The sequence below is a fragment of the Calonectris borealis genome, chromosome 2 (genome assembly GCF_964195595.1).
Source record: "Calonectris borealis chromosome 2, bCalBor7.hap1.2, whole genome shotgun sequence".
NCBI lineage: Eukaryota > Metazoa > Chordata > Aves > Procellariiformes > Procellariidae > Calonectris > Calonectris borealis.
This window is the reverse complement of record NC_134313.1, coordinates 81,257,409-81,283,924: the sequence shown is the minus strand read 5'-3', so window position 1 is coordinate 81,283,924 and position 26,516 is coordinate 81,257,409. Positions and strand designations below refer to the sequence as shown.

At 41.3% G+C, this 26,516-nt stretch overlaps 1 long non-coding RNA gene across 3 annotated transcripts in view; it reads right to left on the bottom strand.

The window, feature by feature from the left end:
• Window positions 1–422: 422 nt before the first annotated feature.
• Window positions 423–26,516, bottom strand: part of LOC142079016 (uncharacterized) — a 49,142-nt gene continuing 23,048 nt past the window's right edge. For 2 of the 3 annotated variants that reach the window (XR_012672441.1, XR_012672442.1), the window contains exons 3-6: window positions 20,195–20,361; window positions 7,458–7,640; window positions 6,429–6,528; window positions 2,083–5,607 (exon numbers count right to left, since the gene is read on the bottom strand). This is a non-coding gene — a long non-coding RNA (uncharacterized LOC142079016). Of the gene's footprint in view, window positions 5,608–6,428; window positions 6,529–7,457; window positions 7,641–20,194; window positions 20,362–26,516 lie in introns of all 3 variants that reach the window. The other variant, XR_012672443.1, reaches the window with a different exon arrangement.

Below are 26,516 nucleotides of genomic sequence, written 5' to 3'. Positions count from 1 at the left end.
ACCCCTAGACATGTGAATGCGTTGTAGAATAGGAAAAGTGCAATGTGAAAATAATCTTCTGTGGAGAAAAGACTTGATAAGCAAAGTCATGAGTAATAACTTGTCAGTGCCTTAACTCCATAAGGAAAGGATTGCACTTGTTTAAGGAGCAGGACAAAGACGTCCTGCCACTACAGTAACGTTGTCACAGGAAGAGAAAGGAGACAGATGCTAAGAAGATCTGGGTTTCCCAACAAGCATTGTCATTGCCTTCTAAAATGTATGCTTTTAAAGTGCACTATAATTAGTACAGGAAAGGTGAAAATAATGAAGAAAAGCCATCACTTGTATGTCCACGTTGAAATGATTCATGCTGCTATATAAGAACCTTCATGTTTCAGCAGAAACAAAAAACAACTCGGGATACAATGTAACCTATTTTTCCAGGTTATAATTTTTATTACGTAATTTAGGGTTTGCATTTATCACTCTTCAGCTGAGAGACGTAAACTCCTGTTGGGTGCGCAAACAGGAGCTCTATGATGAGTAAGTCAGGCATACATTAAAGACTTTACTAAAATCTGTAGTAGATGTCCTTTTGATATAAGGTGATGTTTACATGGGGAATCATCACCATCTCCGCTCTCCGATATTCCCTACCCACCGCTCCTGTGCTCACCTCACCCTCCCTGGCCTCTCACCACATGTTCAACCTCATATCATGCTCCTCACCCTGCCACAAAATACCCTCAGCTCTGCAAACTCTCTCACACACCTCACTAACATTGCCCTTCTTCCTTCAGACCCACCACTAGCCTTTGTTTTGTCAGACCCTCCGACAAAAGGAAGAACAAACCAGGATGCTTCCCTGCTAAAGATGTGCTTTTCAGGTGGTTGTTTTATAAACGCAGAAGGCCAAGAGGGACTGGCATCATGTCTAGCTGACAGCATACTGGCTCTTGCCTCCATCTGTATTTACAGAGACATAAAGAGGACTGCAGTTGGCCAAGCCAAGCATCTGTCTAGTCCAGGATGCTCAGTTCAGCAGCAGTCAACAGCAAATGTGCATGGAAGAGTCCATAAAGTAAGGTAACGTACAACAAGGGCAATATTTTCTGAAAGTTTTCTCCTAGCTGTAGCCCTGTAAATATGATGTTTGACAATAACAAGTAAAAAGCCACAGGCTTTAGCCATGGCAGCAATTGCCTGGTGGCCACGTTGCATCCCTGCATTTTCTTCGCTCTGGGAGCGCCCGGGGCAGGACAAACATAGCCACTGCAGGACAAACAGCCCCTCCGGAGTTTGGGAGGGCAGCTTGCAGCTCCCAAACTTTGCCTGGGAAGCAGGGAGAAGGAGGTAAGCTGTGATAAAACATTACACAAGAAGACCCCTTGGATCTCCAAGGCTGAGGAGAAAGGGACTCCTGCCACAGTCATCACGCTGCTCACAGCAAAGACCTTGGGACACTCCATTTTTCATGAGGGGACTCATGACCTTAGCACTGTCCTTAGCACTGAGAGGGACCTTGGAAGGTCCTTCAGAGCATCAGAGAAAAGGGGAAGATATCAATAAATCTTCTTGTAAAACAATTTTAACTGTATTACTAATAAGGTTTCTCTATATTAAATTTGGACTCAGAGTGCATGTTATTGTAAATGCACTAGTAATTTGGACTATTAGACTGTTAAAACATTAATAGGGCTGATGCTAAACTGTGTTCCCTTTTGCCAATAACAAGGTTTCGAGTGTAAATAGATTCTGAGTGTAAACAGCTTCCAGTAAATTGCCATCCCTCTAGGGAATTCCTGAACCAGAACTGGTGTCTCTATAGTTAGTAGCTGTGAATTGGCTGTTTCTACCATGATTTTGTCCAGTCACTTTTTAAACCCACGCAGATCACTCCTCTTGCAAGGTTGGGCATATGTGATATGTTATCTAACAGGAATTAGTGAGCTGAACAAGGGCTTTGGGGCACGTGCATTTTGTAAACCTGCTCTGCTTTACATTACAGAAAAACAGAAATTCCCATATTCTCATTAAGCTTTACAGAAACTTCTCCATAATTGTGAAGATGTGTGAGAACATATGTCTGTGCATATTATTACAGTATCCACACCAACATCTTCCTAGTGTCCAAAAAGCTTTGTCTTCTCCAGCTGTGTGGAATGGTTGGTTTTGGTTTTGTAATGTACCTACTACTGGTAGCTGAAGTGCACTTGCTTAAGCGCCTTGTAGGCAGCACGTCACTTCCATGTGCAGAAGCGAAGAGGTGGGCTTTGAACAGAATCTGGAATTCCTAAAGGAAGAAACAGTATTTGAGATGTCTGGCCTTGGTGTTCACCCTTGGCTTACGGAAGTACAGAACAGCACAAGAAAAATCTGTCAGATCAGCTAAACCCAAGAAACAAACCAGCTCAGGACTCACTGGGGACTCCTTCCTGCGTTTGTACACTGCAAGCCATAGCTTTACATCCACAGGCTTGTTTGCTGACGATATTGTTTCTCCCCCCTTATAAATGAGTCAGACATAACTCTGCTGTTAGAATAGCCAAACATGAATTGTGACTTCAGTAATTTGCCACTGAATTGTGCTTCTGCCCTGGGCAATATGTATACACGCTCAAAGGCAGTGAATGAAATAAAACTGTCACAAAAACTTGTCTGCAGTTCTTTATGAAACAATCTGTGGGAACTTCTCTGCCTGTGCAGCAAGCAGCAGGGGCAGAGACCCAGGACGCTTCATCAAAAGGATGATGAAAGTGTCTGTTTTCCCTGGGAGGCTGAAGAATATGATTTTCTGAAAACTCCACTCTATTCATTATTGGAAAAAAAACCCCACCGGTTTTAACAATTATTGGAAGATAGTTATGTTGTGGTAGTACTGAGCTAGATCTTAGGAGAATAACATTTATCTAATAGTTCATCTTTCCCTTTTCTAAGCAATGTTTGGTGATTCACGGCATATCTCCCTGTCTCAGTTTTCCACTATATATACTCCCTTTCTTCCATTCTTTGTCTGCCCTAGGCTGCCCATTCATTACGGCAATGACTCACTCTTGCTATGGGTAGTAACAGACACAGTAGTGAAAGATGTTTTGGCACCGCTAAATGTTACCATTATGCAAAAAACCAACAGCGTTTAGTCAATCTTGTTCAATATAACAACAATCATCAGAAGGCCTATTTTAACTTTTCTATTTGGGGAAGGCAGAAATGTTATTTTATACGTCCTTATTTCAGGAAAGCACCCTTATTTTGGACATCCTGTGCCTAAGGCGCCTAAAGTAAAAGGTAAAATTGAAAAGTGAACTGTTGGAACTGTTCCTCGTCAGGAAAAAAGGTAATACAGTTCTTCTGGGAGATTAATATTGTGCTTATAGCTTGTGTGGATAGATGATCCAGAATGGCTTTGCAATTGCTGATGGTACAAAAACTCTCATTTGTACTACAGGTTGGTGAGCAGATCAAAGAATCATAGTCGTGTTGGTGGCAAGGGACCTCTAAAGGCTATCTAGTCCAACATGCCACTCAAAGCAAAAGTATCATCAATACAATATCAGGTCAGCCACAGCTTTGTCAGACCAGTTCGTGAAAATCTTCAAGGTTTCCCACGTTCCCAGGTAAGCTGCTCCTGTGCTGCACTGACCTCTTAGTGAAGAATTTTTTCCTCGAGTCCCATCTGAACCTCCCAAGACACAACTGTGTCCTTTGCACCTCGCTGTATCATCTGCGACTGCTATGCACAGTTCGGCTCCCCTACCTTTGTGACTTTCCCTGAAGTGGCTGTTGGCAGCTATTACATGGCCCCTTATTTTCCTCTCCTCCAGACTACACAAGCCCAACTCCCTCTAACTGCAGGCCCCTGACCATCCTGGATTGTGAAAGGCTGTCAGCACGACAGCTTGATTTGATTCTCCTAAATTAATGAAAATACCTCCAAGTGAAACCTAGGTGAGAAAAACAAACAAACAAACAAACAAACCCAACCAACCAGAAAACAGCTTGAGTGAGTTTTTTAAGCTTTTTTTGAATAATCTCTCTCACACAAAATCAGAGGGATTTTTTTTTCATATGAAAGCCACATTATATTGAACTTTAATTTTTTTAGCAAACTCTGCACAACCAAGCAACTTCACAGTACTGTCTCCTGTAATAACTGAAACTGCAGTTTGCATTTTAATGGTTTTTGGTAATATTGAAACAGTGCATCAATTGGTATTTGCATATTAAGTGCAACAAGCAAATCTCTGCCTACCACAGCAGTACAACTACACATTATACAGGATTCAGCATCTACATAATACATAGCAAAAGACATATTTGCATGCAGGCAACCCATCACATAATATAGGTTAAAAAAGTGATAGACTCCAAAAGAACTGTGGGATAACATATTCAAATATGTACAGAAATGACTGAGTCAATTCCAACATTGGTTTAGTGATCTGGTCCTGTCCTGACATACCTTAACAATGCACCTCCTTCTGTCCGCAGCAGACACGGGTTCTATTCCTGCTCAGCACAAGCACATCTACTACAGTAACTTCATGCACTTTAGGTTGGACTGTGGCAAACCTGAGCACAATGTCTGCTGTTTCTGCAGTACTTTCACATTTTTTGCAAGACGTCTGCAGTAATTGACAGTATACTGCAGCTGTAAAACCGGGTTTTGGGTGTGTTTTGTATTTGCTGTCTTGCAGCTCCACATGTGTTACCCTTGTAAATTTTCACAGGTCGCCTTCTGAACTGTGTCTGTCACTGTTTTTATTCTGAGACGTTCTCGTCGCATGGCATCTATTCTGTTTCCAGACAGGCACGTGATGATCAGTTCCCTAGAAAAAGCTGCGCTCTAATCTTTGTCTGGGGTGGCCAAAGGTATTCAATTAGATAGACCATTTGGTTTAGATCTTTAATGCCATGGGGACAACATGCCATTTTTCTTCCCTAAAGAGGAGCATGTAGAGTACAAGCTGGCCTACTGCTCCAAGGCAGTACATAAGCAGTGCATACCTTCATGCTTCAGAAAGCTCTTTGTCATTGACTGCAAGCATATAATTTCAAACACCCTGATGCAGTCAGAGGAACTGCAGGCCCCAGTGTGCACCGCAGGGATGGTGAAGCTAGACTGAGGGCGCATCCTTGCCACCAGCATACCCGGGAGAAACGAAGGAGTGGAGTCCTTGGAAGCTGTTTACCCAGGGAAGCCTCCGGCAGTACTGCACCACCAAGACAAACGGCAGGGCACAGCACCCGAGGTCACTGTATCCATCCCCTGCTTTTCTCTTCACGTTGGCACATAGAAGCATTGCACTTTCTTGTCCGGTACCAACCCTGCAGTGCTGCACAGCTTCCCATCTTTAAATAGCTAGTTATGCAGGGTAGCTCATTTTAGCCATCCTTGCAAGAATATTGTGCCTGCTGTACTGTTATTTCACATTTATTCCTTCATGAACAATCTTCTCAGAAAATCTCTCTGGTAAAATGAAAAGCTGTGTGTTGGGGATTTCAAAAGCTGCTGTTTCTAGCTATGTGCAATGAGCCTTGAGTAGCTTGGTTTTCTCTAGTCGTGAAACGTGGTTCTCCATTTCTGGGTAGAAAACACAGCTTTCTTTTTAAGGATTGCTGAATCTGTGTAAAGTAAAGAAGAAACCATCACTAAGACAAAAAGAAAAAAGAAAAGGTAGTGTTAGATAATCTTTCTGTTAATGAAAACCCTGTTGAAACCAAGATACATTTTGTTCTTATTGGAGACTGCCCAGATTCCGATACAGAGGAAATACCCTGGGACATCTAATAAACGCTTTCTAGTGCTTTCATCTTTCTCGAAAATTCCCACTGAACAAGTGGAGGAAGACTGTGAGCTGAGATCTCATAATCTCTGTGTGAGGAAATCTTACTGAAGCAGTGCATTTTTGCTAGCAGGGAAAAGAAAGGGGAGAGAACCTGTTAAACGAAGTGAAAACGGGGGTAGATTTGTATAGTAAGACTTTTGAATTTTGTTTTCAAATGCAGAACTTTATCTGCTGTTCAAAACAAGAAAATAATTTCCTCTGGTCTCGGTGAAATCCAGAAATGATGGCAACCCACTGCGTGCTGCTGCTTTACTTCAATGGCAGCTTCTAACAGCAACTCCCTTTCAGGAAAGCTCTCTTTTATCTCGGGGGGGGGGGGGAGGAAATAAGCTCATTAGCACATTTTCTTTGTACATTAGGGATGTTGTTCTGTGTCAGTCCAGGATGTGGGGAGAGGCACTGTATGGTTGCTGGAACCTCAGGGCTGTCCAGTTTCATTTTTCCTTCCCTTGTGATTAGGAAATAGTCTTAAAAGAGAGGATACAACAGGTAAAAAGGGCAGAATGACAGAAGTAGGGCTTTGTGTTCAGCCTCTGAGAGCTTTATTGCACACAAGATTTGGAGACTATTTGTTTGCTATTAGTCTGACCTTTTTACCTTGCTTTGCTTGTGTTCACGACTTTCTCTTCAGCCTGAGAGATCTTAACGTCCATTATTGGGATTTTTTTCTCTGAATTTTGCTACCAAGCTAAACAACCTGCATGGAAAAAGTATACTGATGTTAATGATAATCCAGCTAGAAAGCACTCCCTAAAGGGAAAAAAGGCATGAGGAACAGGGCTTCATAAAAACTGGAGGCTTCTGTATTTTTCATGTATAATTTTTTTCCTAAGATGGCGAAAAACATTGGCTTATAGTAACATCTCCCCACCCCCCAACAACCTTAGCAGGTCTGGGCTTGTGACTTCTTTAAATTGGTGTCACAGTCATCTTACCCCTTTCCTGGGCAATAAAGCACCAGAGTGCTTGGTTCCTTTTCTCACAGAAGGATTTGTTGGGGGCTCTTTCTAACTCCATGAAGTTCCTCTAGTCTGGCTGTGATTCAATGAATTATTGGCTAGGGGAAAATTATTGAAGCTCATCATGACAACATTGTTCATCACATTAAACAGTGTTGCTGAGGGGTGAAAAAGTTGTATTTCCAAGACAATGCACCTGCAGAGAATTAGCTGATAAATGAATAACAGACATGTGGCTGAAAACATTAATGGGGAAACATATTTTTAAGAACTTGGTTTTTTTGCAACAAACTCTAAATGCCTCCTCGGTGTGATCTTAGCAGTTAAAATATTTGGCAGTCCAAAGAGGCAACACTATGCTTTGTGCAATGGGAAGCAAATTGCTCAGACATTTTTCCCTCTTGCATGCTGTTTGATGGTTCTGCTTCCTGTCATTTTGCCACTGACACCAGCATTGCACAAATAAATCATCATAGCTGGTGATTCTTTTCCACTCCCACAGAAAAAGTGGGAGCATGTAACTACCTGCCCAAAAGGGGCAACCACCTCTGTGCTATTTATACATCCTTGCTTCAAGTATTGTTAAGTATACTCTGCAAGTTTATGATGATTATTTTATATTTATACTACATGGGGAGTAAAAGATACCAGCATGTTACTGCCCGACCTCAGAAGTATTATTTGGACGTCTAACTCCTGGGCCTTGGTTGTTGTGCAGTGCCTGAAGTGAGAGGAGAAAGCTGTGTGCAGATGGAAGAGGCAGTCAAGCATCAAACTCCGCTGTTGCCTATAGCACCCTTGATTCCCATGTTGCAGCTTTTGGGAAGTATGGGGTGAGTAAAGAAGGAGCCTGCAGGAATAAAAAGAAGGGATGAGCCAGTGGAATGGTGCCATGCAGAAATGTACTTTATCCCCCAACCTCCTGCTGGAGAATTCCTATGTGATGCTCATTATCAAACTTTCCAGAGTTATTAGTTCCTTGATACACAAAACCAAGCACGGAAAGGGCTGGGTTTGCCGAAGTGTTGATCTCTGAGAATGGTGACTGAGAAATCTTGGGGCTGTGCAATGAACGGCTGTGAGAAAACAGGGAAGAAGAAAGTGATGAAACTCTCTGCCAGTCGGTTTCACGGTCGCTCCTGAACGCAGAAGAATGCAAACAGAGGACTTTGTGGAAGTGTCTGGAAAGCAGTGTGGTCTGGAAACATCTGGGAGGCAATGAATCTTTCTGACCATCTTTCTGTGTCTATACCCCAGACCTCTAAAGGGATCCAACTAGGATTGGATCTTCTGCGCCAGGTCCTCTCTCTCTCACCCCCGTCCTCACCTTTTTGTCTTCCGAGTGCATCCTTACTTTCCCCTCACCGCCTTAATTTATTCCCCATTGCTTCCTCTCACCTACTGCCTCCTAATTCTTCTCTTTAATCTTTCTTCTGCAATGTTACTTACACTGTACTCCACACCTTTCCTGCCTCCACATCACAACTTGTATTATTTCCTCCATTTCTTTCATTTCCTGGCATCAGCAGAGTAGCATCAAATTCAGTAATTGTCAGGAAAGTTTTGATCATTCCGAGTCCCCATTATGTGCAGTCCCCTTGCTGAGATAAATCAACCTCAATTGACTTAAATTTTCTTCTTTCTGTGGGAACATGTAGTATGCCTGATAGCCAGATGTCTAACCTGAATCTTTCCTCCTAAGTTTAAACCTATTACTTTATCCCCTGCCTATTACAGCCATAGAGAAGAGCTTATTCACTTGCTTTTAGCAGCAACATCTTTATACACCTGAAGACTGTTATTATGCCTCTCCTTGACATTTTCCTCTCTAGATTAAATAACCTCAACTGACTTAACTTCTCCCTGTAGGTGATGTTTTACAGTGCTCTCATTGTTCTCTCTGCAATGCTTATTTGCACACCCTTTTTAAAGCATGTCACCAAAAGTGGACGTAGTCTTCCTGCTGAGACCCTGGCAATGCTGACTGCAGTGGAATTCAGTCTTTTAAGCTATAATCCCTTCTTTCTTTACCTATATATAGAGATATAAAAATAGAAAATATCTCTCAGTATAGTGGGTTTAATGCTGCTTTTTTTTTTTTTTAGCAATAACATGATACTGCTGACTTATGTTCTTCACTATAATTTTTTTTTTTCCCCAGCAGAACGATTTCTTGCCAGTTCTTGCTCCGCCTCTGTTTGCATAAAGGACTGTTCCTGCCTAAGTGTATTACTTCTCATTACTGAATGGTACCTTGTCTTCTTTGCAGAATATTCCTCCAATTCAACAAAATTATCCGGAATCCTAAGCTTGCTCTCTAAGTTCCTTCCTAGTTTGACACCATCTGCAGATTCAGTAGTCATAATTTCCCTTCCATTGCTTCCACTGTCCCACTTTCTGTTCCCAAACTTCCTGATCCAGATTATTCATTAAAATGTTAAAAAACACTGTATACAGATCAACCCTTAGTGGAATGCTGCTTGACATATTTTCTCTCATTTTGACAGTGAATTGTTGTTACGAGAGTGTCTCATTTTCTAGACAGTTTTTCCCCTGTATAAAATTAATTCATGTAGTAGTCCATGCTTCTTTAACTTACTTATAGATGTAATGGAAGCCAATGTCTTTCTAAAGTCAAGATGTATGAAATCTGATGCTTCCTCCATATACACAAGACCTGTAATTCTGGCATAAAATAAAAACAGATTGGGAAGTCCCTGTTGGATGTGCCACCTCACCTCATTATCTTCTAGGTGCTTATGTACAGTTTGCTTGATTATTTGTTCCACAATTTTTCTGTGGGTGAAGTCTGTTACCTATGTATTAGCACAGGTGTTTACTATAGCCTTTGTTCCTAGAATCAGTATTTCTAACAGACACTGTTAGCATTAATGCATGCCATTTCTTGCACATCATAGACCCACAAAAACCACGGAGAGACAACTGAAGGAAGAGAGTAGCTTTGGCAGTTGGCATTTGCTGTGTTTGTGGTTAACTACGTAATGGGCATTATCTTATTCCACAGCCTTGTCCTGACGGCTGTCAGGAGGCGCCTCTGGACGGAGCAGAAGATTGTGCTTTCCCTGGGAGCCACTGAGCAAGGCCAGGGGAAGCGTCAGGGGTCAGGATGGGCCCAGCTGAAGGGAGGCAGGGAGCAGGCAGTCAGGCAGCAAGGAGCCTGCAGAACGGCCAAGGAGACTGCCGAGAAAAGCAAAAATCAGATGGACAGGTAACAGCAAGAGGATGTTTCCTACAGAGCCAGAGGAGATGGTATAGGTCTTGTTACAACCAGAAGTTAGCAAGTAGCAAGCCTGTAAGAAGGGACTCGCCCTGCAAAGACATGGTGGTATAGTGAAGACTTGTAAAAAAACCTTTTATGTCTGTTCGCATCCTGAATTTTCTTTGTTTGAAAAAGTTTAGTCTTTTGGTTTATGGTACAACCTAATTTCAGCTTTTAACTACCCTTTTGATGTCCTGACCACAAGGAGAGCTCTGATAGTGCCATCTCAATGCTGTGGGTGGTATAAGGTGTCATTGTAGTAGTCATGAAACCTCAGCTCCTAATTCTTCATCACCCCATGCCAACCTGCTCCCTCTAACTATTTTGGGCAACACTTATTTCCCATGTCCCCTGCCTGATTTTTCCATTTCACAACACCACCGTTGGTGATGGTTGGCATATGAGTATGAAATGGAGGGAGTTTGGTTAAGGAAGCTCTGGAAGGCTCACAACCCTCAGCAAGCTGAAGTTTCTTCCAGAAAACTCTGATCACAGGGAGACGCACATCTGTGGTTGAAGGGGATTATAGCATGCACTACAGGTGACGTAACAATTTAATTTCCTTTGAGCTTGTCTCTGGCAATCTAAACTACTTCATAGAGAAGCGTTACATTGATTTGTATAGCTGATATTTTATTTATGAATTAGATATCTTCCAAATCCTAAATGATCTCTATCATCAGGCTCCAGCTGTGACATGCATAAGCAGAGCTGGCTGAAGGCATAGGAAATATACACAAAATCAAATTTTTCTCACCCAAGGATGACAGACTAACACCAATTCCTTGTCATTAAAAAAGAGTCCTGCAGAGTTGGGCTTGCTACTCATGGGCTGCCTGGGAGCAGGAAGGGGGGAGGTGGCCACCATGAATGCTGGGAGGAGCCAGGGTCCCCATCTCACGGAGAGCCTGGTACCTCTGGGATAGCAGCAGTGGCCAGCCTGGCATTTTAGGACTGAGCATAGGCAAAATAGGCAGCCTCCTTCTTCTCTTCTCCTCCCACCCAGCGACCATTTTACTTCCCCATGGCTTTAACCAGAAGGCAGATGACTGCCTAGGGCCATACCCACCATGGGACTTTAGTTATGACTGATTTTACAGCATCTTTATGGCAAGTGTGTGAGAAACGTGGGTGCCATATACTTGCATGTCTTCTGCCCTGTTGATTTTGAGAAGTTAGGAGAAGGATTAGGAAGGTGGCAAACTCCACGTGTAAAGCTTTTCTGTGCTTGACAGCTTGACACATGAAAAAAAAAAAGGTAGTTTAGTGGCAGAAGGGTTAAAAATATTTCCTTTTCTTTCACAGGGTTTCTCTGATTTGATGGTCCTCACACATTCTCTTAGGTTTTTTTTTTTTACTTTTAAGCCACTTTGAGATCTTTAGATATGAATGTATACTAAATAAAACTGTAGCCACAAGGACATAAAGTCACTGTTAAATTGCAACAAGAGTCTGATGGCTTTTTGCTGGGCAGGGCTTTTCTCCAAGAGGACTCCCAGGAGTCTGTGAGCAAAGATTTGTGTGGCAAGGCAAAATCCATGCAGCTCAGTGAGTGCCGAAAATGTGGCCCCTAAGCAATGAGCACAAAATAAAACCTCAGTACCTTAGCAAAGCATACCAGATCTTTCTGATATTATTGGCATGGCTGTTCAAATCTTTCCCTTTAGTGGCAGCTCAGAAAAGCTTCAATCCTGCAAACTAATATGCTTGGAAGACCCTGTGCCATTCAGCTTCTGGAATCGCAAGGCAATTCTTCAATTATGATCAGGTAGAATTTACTCTTTAAGCAGGCATTTTTGAATAGGAATTTCCATTTTGAAAACTCTGGAAACTACAGCAAATAGACCAACAAACTCAATGGCAAATTATCACTTTCTAAGCTTTACTTTTAAGAAGACCTGCTCACCGTTACCTTGAACATAATACTTTTTAGGGTCATAGCATCTGAGACCATCTGTCACTATCACTTACAGCTGTGGTGATTACTGCATTATAGAGGCTTTAGAGTTTCAAAAGGGAGGATTTAATTCTTTCAAGAGGAAACATGGATAATATCCCTCCAAGCAGAAAGTCCAGCAAGTCACTAAGTTCTCATTACAGGGATTTTCTGTAGGAGAGAATTTTGCACGTTGGCCTGAAGCTGCCTCAGATGTGCACTTCTGGTCCCTGGCGCGCTCTATCAAAAACAGGGTAGCTGAGAGTGAAGATGATGATTCTGGATGCAGATTAGCTTGAAACACGATTTCACTAAGTCATGGGTGCTAGAGGGTTTCTCTGGGTTATTGTAGTCATGACTTGTTTGTGTACTGCAGGATGTAGATTGTTCTACACAGGCTCCCAGGCATTAGCGAGGCTACGGAAAGTAATCTTTTTGGCAGCAGCAGCCTTTGTTGATTGCAAAAACTGTAAATGCCAGGGGCTACTCCAGCCAAATAGCATATTTCATCCTTTGGAGTCCTGAGAGTGCAGGCAGGCTTGGTCAGGCCTCGGTGACTCATTTCATCTCAAATAAGGGGAGTCAGCACCGGTGCTGTTGAACTGGCCGTTATCTCCTACGTCAAACTGTTCACACAAAAGAATTCTTATCAGGAGAGAAAAATTGGTCACTGTAAAAGCTTTAAAGTATTACTTTAGCTATAAAATAAATTCTTTTAGCTTACAGAGCACTTCAACTTCGCTCTTCTATGATTTTGATGCATGGAAATGATTCTAGAAACTCATAATATCTGATTTGTTCTTCTAGCATAAATGTGTCTTTGCCTTCACCCTCATGCATGTACAATGTATTAAATACCTAAACTAACAATATGTCGCGAAATAATATAATTTAAGTATTAATGAATTATCAAACATCTACTTGGATTTTCTTAATAACCGAGCAAGGCTGAAAACAAAAACCATTTAGATTCTGGAGACAAAACAATTTAGTAATTACTCTGTAGTTCCTTCTCTGGTAAGACACTTTTTTTTTTTTTTACACTAATCATGGATGTTACTAGAACATTGTGTATTTAGTGTGAGGATTTGGTTATATCATGGGCATTGCTACCCTGTGTGAGCCACATCAGTCTCTGCTATTATTTTTGTTTTTCAGGCCTAACCTGAGAGTACTATGCCTAGTAAATAAGGAAATAATTGAAGCTTCAAACTCATGAAGTGCTTTAGCATCTTTGTTTAACACATTGATACATTGAGTTTTTTCACTACATTTCACAAATTGCAGTTTATATTAATATAATAATTACTGATTAACTAAAAATACGCCATCATATTAGCTCTACCAAATGGCTGAGGAACAGACCAGGAAGTCATTACCCATCATTAAGTCAATGGAGGAAAAGGAGGATTTCACAACTGTTGTGTCCATCCGCTCATCTTTCATCTGCTCTTTCTTAGCCTGGGCTAATTCAGAAACCTGGTTCATGGATCGAGTCTTCAACACAAATGGAGCTGTTTAGAAGTTCCTTAAAATCATACACACACACACTCACTCACTCACGCACACACTCACAGAGAGGAAGAGTAGGGCAGAAGGTTGAATAACTGCAAAACCAACATAACTATTTACCAGTCCTTGCAGCATTAATAAGCGGGATGTCATTGGCATGTCGGTCTTTGCATGGCAAGGGAGATCACACTACACTATTGGCAGACTACGCCTGTCATGGGATGGAAGTGGACTGACTTCCCAGATATGAAAACCAGATCATGCAGCAATGACTCAGAGCTGAGTATAAACACACACAGAAGGTGAGGGGGATTCTGAGGGAGCTGTCGCTTTACGAAATAATTCTTGAAGTCTGTTTAGCGACCATATACACCTTCCACTGCTAAGATGACCAACAGTTGGCAGGTCCACCTCAAAAAGGTCTACTTACAAGGGAATGTCTGTCTCTGTCTATATATTTATACCCTGTTTACCTTTGTGGCAGAAATCGGTACACTTCAAAAGCCCTTACCTGTAGCATAAATAGACTAAAAGTAAAACTTGCTTCTTTGTAGAGGCCTGAATTTGTTGTTACATCCTGACATCAATGAATCTAATCATGGCATGTGGTAATAATACAAACAGTAGAACTGCTCTCAAATTCACCAGCTTGATTTGGACAGTAAAACCAGAATTAATTCTGCTCTTATTTATCATCTTTCCCACATATATATACTGTAGTCTTTAGGTTGAAAGTTCTACGCATAATAAAAGTTTTTTCTATTCTTGTTCACTAGATTACCTCATTTAAACACCTCTGTCACTGCTGGGTTTTGTACAATTAGCTTTACCCTAAGTGAGAATTGGAGATCTAAATTGCCTGGCATTCTCTTGCCCAAGACAGTCAGATTAGCTGGGAATACTGGGAACACTCCTGAAATTTTTCTTCCAGTAGGTCTATAAAAAAGACTTCAAACCTGAAGAATTTAGGGTATCTGTATAAAATTTTGAAATCCAGCTGGGACATCTTGCCTGAAAGAGGGGCTGTGACTTTCAAATCATTCCCCCAAACCTCTTTCAAAGCCCGTTTCACAGTTCTTTCCTCTTTTTTCTTTGTGTGCCTAACAGCTGCCAGGTCTCTGCACTGTATTGTTCTCCCGTGCTTCTCTTCTGTACCCCTTTATCATCCTCTGATTTTAGCACTGAAAGATAAGCTTTACTGGGACTTGCATGCCTGGAGTTAAGTCTTTAAATAAGGAGCTTGATTTTCAAAGGCACTGGAGTCGGTGGAGTTGCTCTGGAATTACTTCACTGGTATTTTGTGAGAAGAGTGTGGTGGCATGCACCTCGAATGCCAACCTTACCACGGTGGATGGGAAAAGAGCAACCAGCCCAAATGTTAGTGACATACTGACAGCAAAATGATCTTACCTGCTAATGATTTCATGATCCTACATGATTATTTAAAAAAAAAAGAAAAACCACATCTAGATTTCAGTTTATTAGCATAAGTACACTGCTTGGGTTGGAATTATGTGATACTTCATAACAAAATAAGGAATAAGGCAAAATTAGTCTGGTCCTAATTTTGGTGGGAGTATTTAACATGGGCCTAAATCCTGTAAAAGATTCTGGGAAACAAGGGCTGAATTTCTGTGGGACAGGACAAGTTTTGAACAAAGTTAACCTGAGCCTCAGGTAATCTCAGGCTGATGCTCAGGCAAATCTTGGCTGGTGCAGAAATTCTTTTCGTGGCACAGAAAACTCAGCAAGGGCTCTCTTCCTTTCTGCAGAAAAAACGAGCATGTCCTCTCATTTCTTTGGAAAGACTTCACTCCTGCTGGCTGTCCTGGTTCTGGCTGGGACAGAGTTAACTTTCTTTCCAGTAGCTGGGGGGGGGTGGGTTGCTGTGTTTCAGGTTTGGTATGAGAGGAGCGTTGATGGCCCATTGATGCGTTGGTTGTTGCTGGGTGGTGCTTGCACTGGGGACTTTTCGGCCTCCCATGCTCTGCCAAGTACAGGGGAAGCTGGGGGGGGGGGGTGGTGGAGCGTAGCCAGAGCAGTCGACCCAGCTGGCCAATGGGGTATTATATACCATGTGATGTCATGCTCAGTATAAAAACTAGGGGGTTGGAGGGAGCTCCGCCCATTCGCGACATGCAGTCGGTGGTCGGTGAGCAGTTGCATTGTGATCACCTGCTTTGTGTATTCTGTTATTGTTGTTGTTATCATTGTAATTATTACTGTTCTACTTTGTTTTATTATTAAACTGTTTTTATCTCAACCCGCGAGTTTTTCTACTTGTGCCCTCCAGATTCTCTCCCCCATCCTACTGGAGGAGGGGGAGTGAGCGAGCGGCTGCGTGGGGTTTAGCTGCTGGCTGGGGTTAAACCACGACACTGGCCCAAAGCAGCAACCTAGACTGCTTGGGAAAAGCCCCCTGAACCTACATGGGGTTTTTCCCCACATGAGAAAATGTAAAATCCCAGACATGGCCTGCTTAATGAAATGCCTATCAGTTTCTGGCAAGATGAAACAAACATCTGGATGATCAGAGAACAAAACAGCAACAGAGGGGAAGAGTCAAGAGAATGAGGAGAGAGCCCCTCAAACGTGACAGAAGAATGAGGGACAGAATGTAAAATTACCTATAAATCTTTGCATCGGTATCTCACAGTTCACTAACCCCAGCTTCTGCTCACTTTGTAAAGCTCATAGAGTCTCCTCCTGTTTGGAAGAACCTGCGTGTCCTGGGTTAAATTGGCCATGAGTGCACCAACAAGATCTGCAACATCTTCCCTCACTAAACAGGGTTTAGCACCTTGTGTTCAGGATCACCTCTGATATGGTGCAGCAGTGAAACTTCGCATTATTCTGCTCTGAAAACAGCTATGCTGTGAGAAAGAGCTGTGAGAAGCCTTCCCTGGGGCCAGCACGCTCAGGAGCTGTGTTTCAGCTTAGGCCCTTGCTCCTTGCCTGAGCTACAGGGTAGGTACGCCTGTGCCCAGCCATGTATCCTGCTGATCCTGACCTTGCTGACGTGACCTCCTGGCTTGACCTCAGATCTGCTTCATCACTCCAGACATTTTTGGTGATCACTGTCAGCTGAGCCTGGTTACTGCTCTGCTCTTCTTGCTCAGGCGCATTGCTCTGCCCCCTTACCCTCGAGGGTTCTGCCCCTGCCTGCCCCGCCATCATCCTCAGCCCTCAGCTTGCCTTCCCTTGTGGAGAAGTCTGCTCTTGCTGCTCCCTGACAGGAAATTTAATTCAGATTAAATTTAGCTTCATCCCCTGGCCCAAGTGCTTTTACTATATGTGCAGTTCAAAACTTTCTAAAGAAAAACTGTTATGTTGGAAAATTGGATGCGTCCCACCCAGTAGTTCAGAACTTAATGCCCCCATTTAAGAGTTAGAGTGATTTTTGAAGAAGAGCTTCCAGTTGAGTTTTCTCCAAGTAGATCTAGTTTCTGTGAACCTAAGCCATACAAAAAAAATTACCAAAAGCTGGTGAATAGAAATGGTATTTGCTTCAAAACTGCACCAAACCATTCTCTTAGACAAAATGCAAAATGCACCAGCTAAACCCATTGACTAAGAAGGATGTTGATTTCCACATGGAAAACCTCCAAAAAGGAGAAAGGTTTCCTTCCAGAGTGTCCTGTAAGCGTTTTCACTGAATACTTCAACATTCTAATGAGGTAAAAAATGTCTACTACCCCCCAGAAATGCTAGAACCTAATTAATTGTAAGTCTGTCATTAGCACATAGTAGTAAGGCTCATACTGACTATATAGCAAAGAAGGGTTACTACAGATTTGGCAATTAAGCAGCAGTGCACAGGAGGACCCAGACATGAGGCTGTTCTGAAATGCTGAAGCAAAATTTTGCTTTCTACATTTGTGAAGCCTCAATTGTAATAATACAAAGAATGTCAACTAATGGAAACCAAAATTGAAATTAGGCAATGTTGTCCTTTTCCTAGAAACCACTCGTGGAAACCATGCCCAACTCTAATTTAGAGAATTGTCTGTGTAATTGTGCAGACTGAAAGGTACTTGCAGCCACAAACTGCCCATGTCCTAAAACAATCCAACATTCAGAAGATGGGCTTATCTGTAAGGACAAAATTGGAACATCCAAAGCTTTTAAGAATGTGTATGAAAGTAAGAATAAAACACATGTGAAATATGATGTAGTAAAATGCTTTGTGTGTAATTTGCCATGCAGTCTTGCACATCTCAGGCATAATGAATTACTTCCTGTTTGTCCTTTTATGTAGTAAAGGCTTTATTACTTTTGCCTGGAGCTTGGCTATTCACCGGTGTTTTTTCAGTGAAGTCCTAAAAACAGGGAGAGAAAATAATCTTTTCATTAACTCCAGCCATTGCAGAGCAGTGTCAGCCTCTGACGGCAGCCTAGATGAGGGGTAGTAGCTGGAAAGAGGTTACATCAGGTCAGTCATTTGGGCTCTTTGCTCAAAGCGTTGGGCTAACCAGCTGTTCATGGGATTACTCACAAACAAGACTGTAAAAAGAAGACATTCAAAAGGTAATCTGCATACTATTTCAGGAACAAAACTAAATCCCCCAATTTTGAATAATCCATAGTGCTCGTTATGCTGCCTTTGCTCTGGCAACAGTATCAAAGTTAATTACCTTTTTTTATTCCAGGTTTTCACACATCATTCCAACTACAGTGTTAGTAATTTTACCTTTGATGCTCCTTTTAGCTGCTCACCAGTTCTGGCAGCCATCTTCTGGGAATTCTGAGATCTGGCTGCAAATTGCAACACTACAGGCAGAAAGAAACGCTGCTCAGAAGGAAAGCGTGGTCAAGGAATGCGGCGTTAGACTATGTTCTTGACAGGGATTTTTCAGTAGGTTTTGACTTAGGTTTTTTCAGTAGGTTTTGACTTAGGTTGGGCTAAACATTTCACTCTTTTTCCTTGACTGGAGCCAACATTTTTATGATTAGATGCCTGAAGGAACTGTGCTACACTGAAAAAAAAAAAGCATTGTTCTTTGATGCACAGGAAAAAAAAACCCTGTCATGTTGGCTGAGACTCATTAATAGTTCTACTTTTCAATTTTTTATAACTTTGCTGTGTGTGTTGGGAAAATGGGACATGAGGAAAAAAAGCATCAAGGCAAAGCTAGTGGCACTGTGTTCAGTGTCTGCTTTTTAGACTAACAAGTTTGTTGTGACAAAACAATGAAAAGTTTATACTGAGATCAGAACATCTTGGCCTCTAGTCATTTGAACACTGATGCACTAAAAATCGTGTATCGAATTTATGGGCTATGTATATATGTACTGAAAGTATAAGATAGATTGTAAAATAGAATAAATATGTGTTCTGTACAACAACCTCAACTGGACTGCAAGATTTCCAGCTAGACTTATGTAAGCTAGAACCTCCATTAATCCAAAGCCTTATATGATCTCTACCATCAGCATCCAGAAATTTTTAAACTAGGCTGCGCTCTTTGTCATCTGAGGACCTTCCAGTAGAGCGTGAAGCAACTTGACTAACATCTGTCACAACTTTTTCTTCTCATACTCTTAAATCTTGCACACCGGTGTCATGAAGCCATCAACGAGGTAGAATACAGAAGTTTTTTCAGGCTTAGATTCTCTGTATAATCCATGGAGACAGAGAGATATGTGCTTAAGGGATCCACAAAAGCCAGCTGGCTGGCTCTGCCAGGCAGCTAGCTTACCTAATGAAAAAGTAAAAAAAAAAAAGGTGAGATGTCTGTCTTACATTTTGCCCTCTGTAGAGCCTGGATGCGTTACCCTAACAAAGAGGAAGGTGCCTTGCTCCCTTCAGGCTCCTGCATCCTCTCCCAGGGTCAGGTGCCAAAGGTATCATCTCACACAAAAAAGAGGACAGAAATAGATAGTATGTGACAGCTCAGTTATCGAATTGGGAGCTTCTGGTTCAGCTCTCTTTTTCTACACCTCTTATGAAGGAAAATGTTTTGACGATCCGGCTCCAGAAATCCCAAAAGAAGTGCAAGCCTTACCAAAACTAAGTGTGTTGTATTGCATTGGAGATGAAGGCTGTGTAAAAGGATATATTTTGCTAATAGCAACCTTTTCCCACCTTCTTCTTGGAAAGAAGCTGGAACATTCATATTTTTTGGGGGTGCAATAATTTGGAAGCCACCAGGCTGCAGCATTCTGGTGTAAAAGACTGTGGAGCAGAGTGTTTCTTCTCTTACACTAGTTCCACTTCATGTGAAACTACTAGAGAGAGAATAAACATGCTTCTAACCTACTGATTTGGCTACCTGCTTGAGCAGAAAGCAACTGCAGGTCACTATCCACATTTCAATGGGGATGCAGTTGAAGCTGTCTTTTGAATCCTGGTCGAGTGCTCCAGCGAATACCTCTCCTATTTCTCCAATATTTTAAGTAGTTCTTCTTCCCTCCTGATATCATACCCTGCACCCTGATGTTTTTTAGACAACATTCATGCTCCTTTTCCTAACAAGGCTCTTTGAAAAGTCTTCTGTATGTTAACCTCTCTTTTCCTCCTAATTCTAATAGACCTTCTTTCCAGCATTGCTTCCAGCTTGAATTCATTTTTCTCTAATATAGGTAAGCAGAAGTGAGAAATTATCAACACAAGCTTCTTCTCCTGCTGGAAGTGTTCTGGGATTATTATTTTTTTTTAATAGTAGAGAATCAGTACCTTGTTTATTTCAGGTTGGACTACATCAAATAATGGAGCCTGCTGCATTTATTGAATTAGATGTCTTTTAACTGGGACATCTCCAATGTCATCTGTTTTGCAAAAGGTCTCCTGAATGAGTAAAGCTTCAGTGTGGTTGTGATTTGCTTCATGTACCTGCCAAGACCCTAGAAAATAAAAATATGAATTATGTTAGAGGAAGGCCAAGTGTTTGTAGCAACTTTTGATGAAACTCGTAGAAGAAATATGCCTTTCATTAATAACTTTTTACTTCTGCTAGTTGTAACATTTTCCGTAGGTTACGTCTGGTATTTTTCAATTAAATTGAAAATAAAACCCAACCATCTTACTTCTCACAGATGTTTTCTCTTACCACATGCTTATATTTTTGTTCTGCCTGTCTTCCCCACCTCTCTGTTGATCTTTATGCATATTCTTGGCTCTTACCTTAGCTTGGTCCAGTCCTTGAAACACTCCTCCATGTGCTTGACATTAGGGCCCTGCCAAAGTAGAAGCATAAATCCCCACGTGGCTGGAGCACTGAACTAGAAATATTTTTAGGATATAGGATGTACTTCTGCTTCATAAGCCTTCCCACAAACCAGAACCTCACTCTAACCTGAGTGCCTGCATGTGATTGAAAAACAAATGATTTTATAAATAACCTCAAAAGAAGAAAGAATTCTTGCCTGCTTCTTGATGTAGGAACTTCTTTTCTCAGTTACCAAGCAGAGTGCCTGGTAAAAGTAGCTGGTTCTCGCCATGTTGAATGGGCAGAGCAAGAAATCTCCCAAATTTACAGACTTGGTCTAAAAAAGCTGTATGCAGATGCATTGGCAATGAGGAATGGATTTTGAACATCAATGTTTATATAAACAATAAATAATTACTGGAAAACCTTAAAATGGCTCTTAACAAAAATAAAAAGATATACAGTCTTCAGCAAGCATAAAGATCAGTTAAAAGAAATGCATTTGTGTTCGTCGTTTCAAAAGATGAAGGAAGATTCTGATTCCAGAGACGTATCAAGCACCTCCTTAACCTGAACACTACACTTCAGTGCAAAACTAACCCGATGGGAGGTATGGATTACAATTTTCATTTGTCAACATTTAAAGCACTTGGAGTAGTAGTAGTAGCAATAGTAATAGTAGTATTCCCGTGTCTTGTAGTTAGTGAAATGCAGGACTTGATGGAGTGCTACTGTGCAAAGTTTACATATTAACTGTAAGAAAAAAAATCTAAAGACCACTTGGAATTACTTTAATAACTCTATGTCCTTTAGAGGCTGGGAAATTATCTAGACAGAGTAAGGAGTTTTGCTCTTAAGGAAATTCACTGCTGAGCTTGTCTCAGCACTGTTAAATATAGGGCACAATTTCAATCACTAAAGCAATTCTCTGTCCTTTCTGCCAGACACGCATCTGCCCCAAGCCCTTTTTCTGCCCATGCTGTGTGCTGAAATGGAAAGATATTTGCGTGCTGTTAAAAAAAAAAAAAAAGAAGAGGAATTTTTTGCTGTGAGAAGTGATGAAGATCACTTAAATGTATATTAGGGGCTAGCTTCTGCCTTTAAAATCAGAGTCCATTTACACTGGGATAAAAAGGGTGCTGCAGTTAAGTTAGGCCTCTGGGAAATATTTCAACTGTCTATAAATAAACAGTTTGTGGCCTTTTTAGTACTCTTCAGTGTTTTGTATGCAGTAGCTCTCTGCGACACCTCTATGTAAGGTAATGGAGAAAAATGATCATTCTGCAAATAAATTCCTTCTATATTAACTTTTATTTTATTTCCCCTTAGTCAAGCATAAACCTTCACTTGAAGTTGTCAGATGTGATTATTGATCTAGGTCTGACAGCATAACTCTAGCCAAACAGTCCAGGAATAACTAAAAAGTTGAGCTTTTCCTTTTTCTTGCTTTTAATTTAAATTTGATTTTGAGGAACAGTAGCAAAGAATGGAGAAAAATGTAGCAAACTACTGAGGTTAAAGCATATTATCAAAGCAGAAACATGTTTTTTAAGGCTCAGAAGCCCGGGAGTCCTCCTGGAAGAGCAGTGTACATGTGGCCATAGACCCCTCCGCACCTGCAGGGTTTGACATACTGTGCTGATTGAGTAAAGAGAAAAAGACAAAAGACACTAAAATTGGTGCAAAATTGGAGCACTGCCAATGTTGAACAAGGTCTGACAGGAGCATCTTTCACCATGATCTGGTGACTTGCCCTGCACATTGGAGGAGGCTGACATCCCTTCCCTATCTTCTCTACTTTTGTCAATTCTTGCACAATCAAAATTGTGTTTTCTGAAAGTTTTATTCATGAAGTTGTATCTTGGTTTAGTGGCAGGCTGTAGTCTTGTTTTGACATATGGCCCTCTGTAGTAGAGAAAATATTTCTGCAAGTTTAGTATAATGAGGAAAGACTCATCTTTTTCAAAAGCACTGTGGATGTCCTGAAGTCTTATTTATTAACCAATATTTTTATTGCAACTATTGCAAACTCCAAAGCTTGTACTCCATTGATTTCTGAGGGAATTTTCTTGAGTAAAATATATGATGAAGCTTGAGTAAAGATATGATGTGAATCCCACATTTCTAACCTGAGGCAGAGCTGGCTCAAGGCTTTGCAGAAGCAAAATCATAGAATCATAGAATTGTTTAGGTTCGAAAAAACCTTTAAGATCATTGAGTCCAACCATTAACCTAATCCTGCCAAGTCCACCACTAAACCATGTCCCTAAGCACCACGTCTACACATCTTTAAATAAGAGCAGCTGTACTAGGTTGATCCGAAAGTCCAACAACCTGTATCTTATTTGTGACAACGACCAAAACTAGGAAAACCTGACCAAAACTTAAGGTAGAGCAGAAAACAGGGCAAGCATATTGCAACCCAGTAAATATTGGTTTTGCCATCACTAGCACAAGGCCAGAGGCTTGGTGGAGAGCTCGCAGCACAGGGTCTCAGGACGTGTCCGGCCCTGCTTTGGCAGGAGCTGGTTTTAGCCATGGCAGCAATTGCCTGGTAGCCACGTGCCTGTGGCCTGACCTGCGCTGGCTTCACTCTGGGAGCGCCCGGGACAGGGGGCTGGCACCCCTACGTAGTCACTGCTGGGAAAAAACGCAGTCCCTCCAGGACAACAGCACTGCGGGAAGGCAGCGTGCAGCTCCCAAACTTTGCCTGGGAAGCAGGGAGAAGGCAGCTGTGATAGGAAAACTAATGAAAATAGCCCAGAGCAGACCCCAAGACTAAGGAGAGAGGGACTCCCCCACCACGGACATCGCACTGCGCCCTGCTAAGACCTGAGGATGCTGATGATTTGTTCTGACTCCCACCATTCATTTTGAGGAAGACTCAAGTCTTTATTTTGGCACCCAGAAGGACATCAGAACGGTGAACAAAACACCAGAGAAAAGGGGTAGGTATCAATAAGTTTTCTCTTATAACAATTTTAATTGCATTATTAATGAGGTTTTCTTATATTAACTATATAACTTTTACAAGTTGACTGTTAAAACATTAACTGGGCTAACAATAAATTCTTGGTTCCACATATAAGCCTATAATGAGATGTTGATTGCAACAATGTGCTGTTTCCCCCAAATCTCTCCCAGCATTCCACAGCTTATGACTCAGGGACCACCTGAGACAGATGTGGTGACTTGGTATTCGATACATTTCAGTTAATTATCCCCCCCCCCCAAATTGTCCAGTTGACCCTTTACTCACAGAAGCTTCCAGCATTCGCACCCTCTAACGGAAAGGCATTTGGAACGTGAGCTACATGATGTATGAGAAATTGCCTCCATGTGTTTGTTATGAACTTGCCACCAGCTCACTTTGTCTGATGTCCCCCTAGGTGGCAAGTAGCAACCACTACCTTAGCAGTGGTTCCTTCTTTGTCTGCCACCAGCTGACCTTCTTTCCCCTACCTCCAGGGGCTTTTGGTTATACCACATCTCTCCCATACGGGCCTCTTATAGGACCTTGCTGCTTCTCACACCTGGCACAGCCCTCTTGGCTTCCCTTCCCATCCTTCCCTAGAGGATGCAGGAGCATTTGGTCTGCAGATATCTGCACCTCCTGCAGCTGGTCTATTATTAAGAAGCTGCCTTGCAGAAATGACTGGCACGTCTGGGATCCCTGTTGCTATTTTTAGCTGGGAGCTCAAGGTTTGAGATGTCATGGAAAATGACCTTCCCAAGAAAAACACCATTTGTAGATTAGCATAGTAAAAGAGGAATAATTCCTGCTTTCAAGGAACCTGTTTGGATGACAGAAGCCTCGGGGTTTCTGGATACGTGAAGTACCAAACACAGGAAATCATAAAATCTGTTAAAAATTTGCCATTCTCCAAGATGAAGTGCTCAATTTATTCAACCAATTACAGGACATTTTTGAGGAGCTTTAAATACAGAAAAGGCACAAATCATATAATGTACATCTTGCCAAAAATGGATTCTAAAATCCAGCTTCTGCAAAGCAAAAGCAGGGACTTAAATTCCGATTGCCTGAGCCAGTGCACTGACCGTAGAGCTGCTGAGGAGAAGCGAGTGGAAGTGGAGGAGAACGGCAGCCGCCACTGCCCTCCGAGCAGATAACCAGCCATTAAATGCACTTAGGCAGTGCCTGTTGACAGGGTCCCTCTGGCAAAATAGGTGGCCAAGGACCTGTCTAATGGCTGCTAACGGGGCTTATGCATGAATAGGTTTCGAGAGGCTCTGCCCTGTCAAGACTGAGACACTTCTAAATTTGCTCACAAGCAGAAGTGCATGCGTAATATGAATATTTTTAAAAAAAAAAAAAGGTAACTTTGAGGGAGTTAGGCATGAGCAGAGCACAGGTTTTTGAGGACTGCAATGTTGGTCTTAGATATATAAATCCCGTCCAAGTAGTTATGTGGTTCTGCTTGTAAACATCTTTTTCCCAGGTTTCTAGAGTGGTAAGAGAAAGGATAACTCATACTTCTGTGTAATAATGAGGACTAATTATGTATTTCTTATAGAAGTGAGGAAAGAAGACTCACTTTTTAAAGGTACAAAGATTTCAGGAAGTGCGTTGTGCCAATTAGATTTAGTAGTACCATTAGGAAATAAAATTGTATTATTCAATTATCAGTCACATTTGTAGCCATTAGTTCCCCTGGAAATTTCTCAAAGCTTTAGAGTACAGCTGTCAAAGCAAAAACCGCAGAAAAGGAATACTTTAAAAACAATTTGCAATTGACCTTTAAATGTTATTTTCATCAATGAAACTATCAATGTGGAAGATTTCTCAGAATAAATATCTTATGCCTGACTAAAATTATATAGTGTTCTGCTTGTGTTTGATTCTACTTGATATACCTACACATATATATATATATTTACTTGATATGCATACATACATACATATATTATATGTATATATCACATTAAATATTTCTTTTACCAGCAGTAGGTTTCCAAAAATTCATTTTGGACAAAATTAGGACACGTCATGTCTCTTGCTCCAGGTCTAATAATGATCTTAGCAAGAGCGAAGATGAAATTTTTCCCCTAGATGTTTAGTAGTACACAATCAGATAGCTGAGCCATAGATTTTGTTTTCTTTGTTTGCTGCCCTTCTCTGATGCACCAAGTGCTGGCCGCTGCTGGAGGCAGGATTTCAGATTTGAACTGGAATATATTTCTTATAATCTTGCAACTGCTTGGTTCCTATGCAGCAAAAACACAGTAATGGGAGACTGAATAAATAATTTAATCTGAGGTTTACTATGCTCAAATAAACAAGAGTTTCATGCATGGAGGAAAGATTGTCTCCCAAGTGCATTACCTAGGATGTACACAGGACATACATAACATAAATATGTTTTTATACAAGATAAATGTAATTCACAACTTTTTTTCTACTTCAGCAAGCAAATGAGAGCCTAGATATTTTGCAGGTATTGACTGCTAATTAAAATTATTTTGTACATGATTTTAGAGACTAGTATAACATTACAGCAGGAAACCTTCAACGAGAGTTGCTGTTTTATAATCCTAACGACTTTCAGTATTGTAAAGAAATCTGTACTATCCTTAAATCTGTTCTTCTTTTTCTACTTTTACTCAGGACTTCTCCTTTCCGAACCTGTCTTATTTCTGTGTGTGCTATCAGAAAAAAATACACATACCTTTTCTAATTATATCTTTACGGAAACACTAAGAAGAAAGGTTTGGTGCTTAGTACTTTAGGATAATAATCTAAATTGCCTAGTAGACCCTTTATTCCAGCTTGGGTTCAAAATGCAGCCATGACTTGCCAGTCAAACAAAGAAAAAAAAAAGCTTATAACAC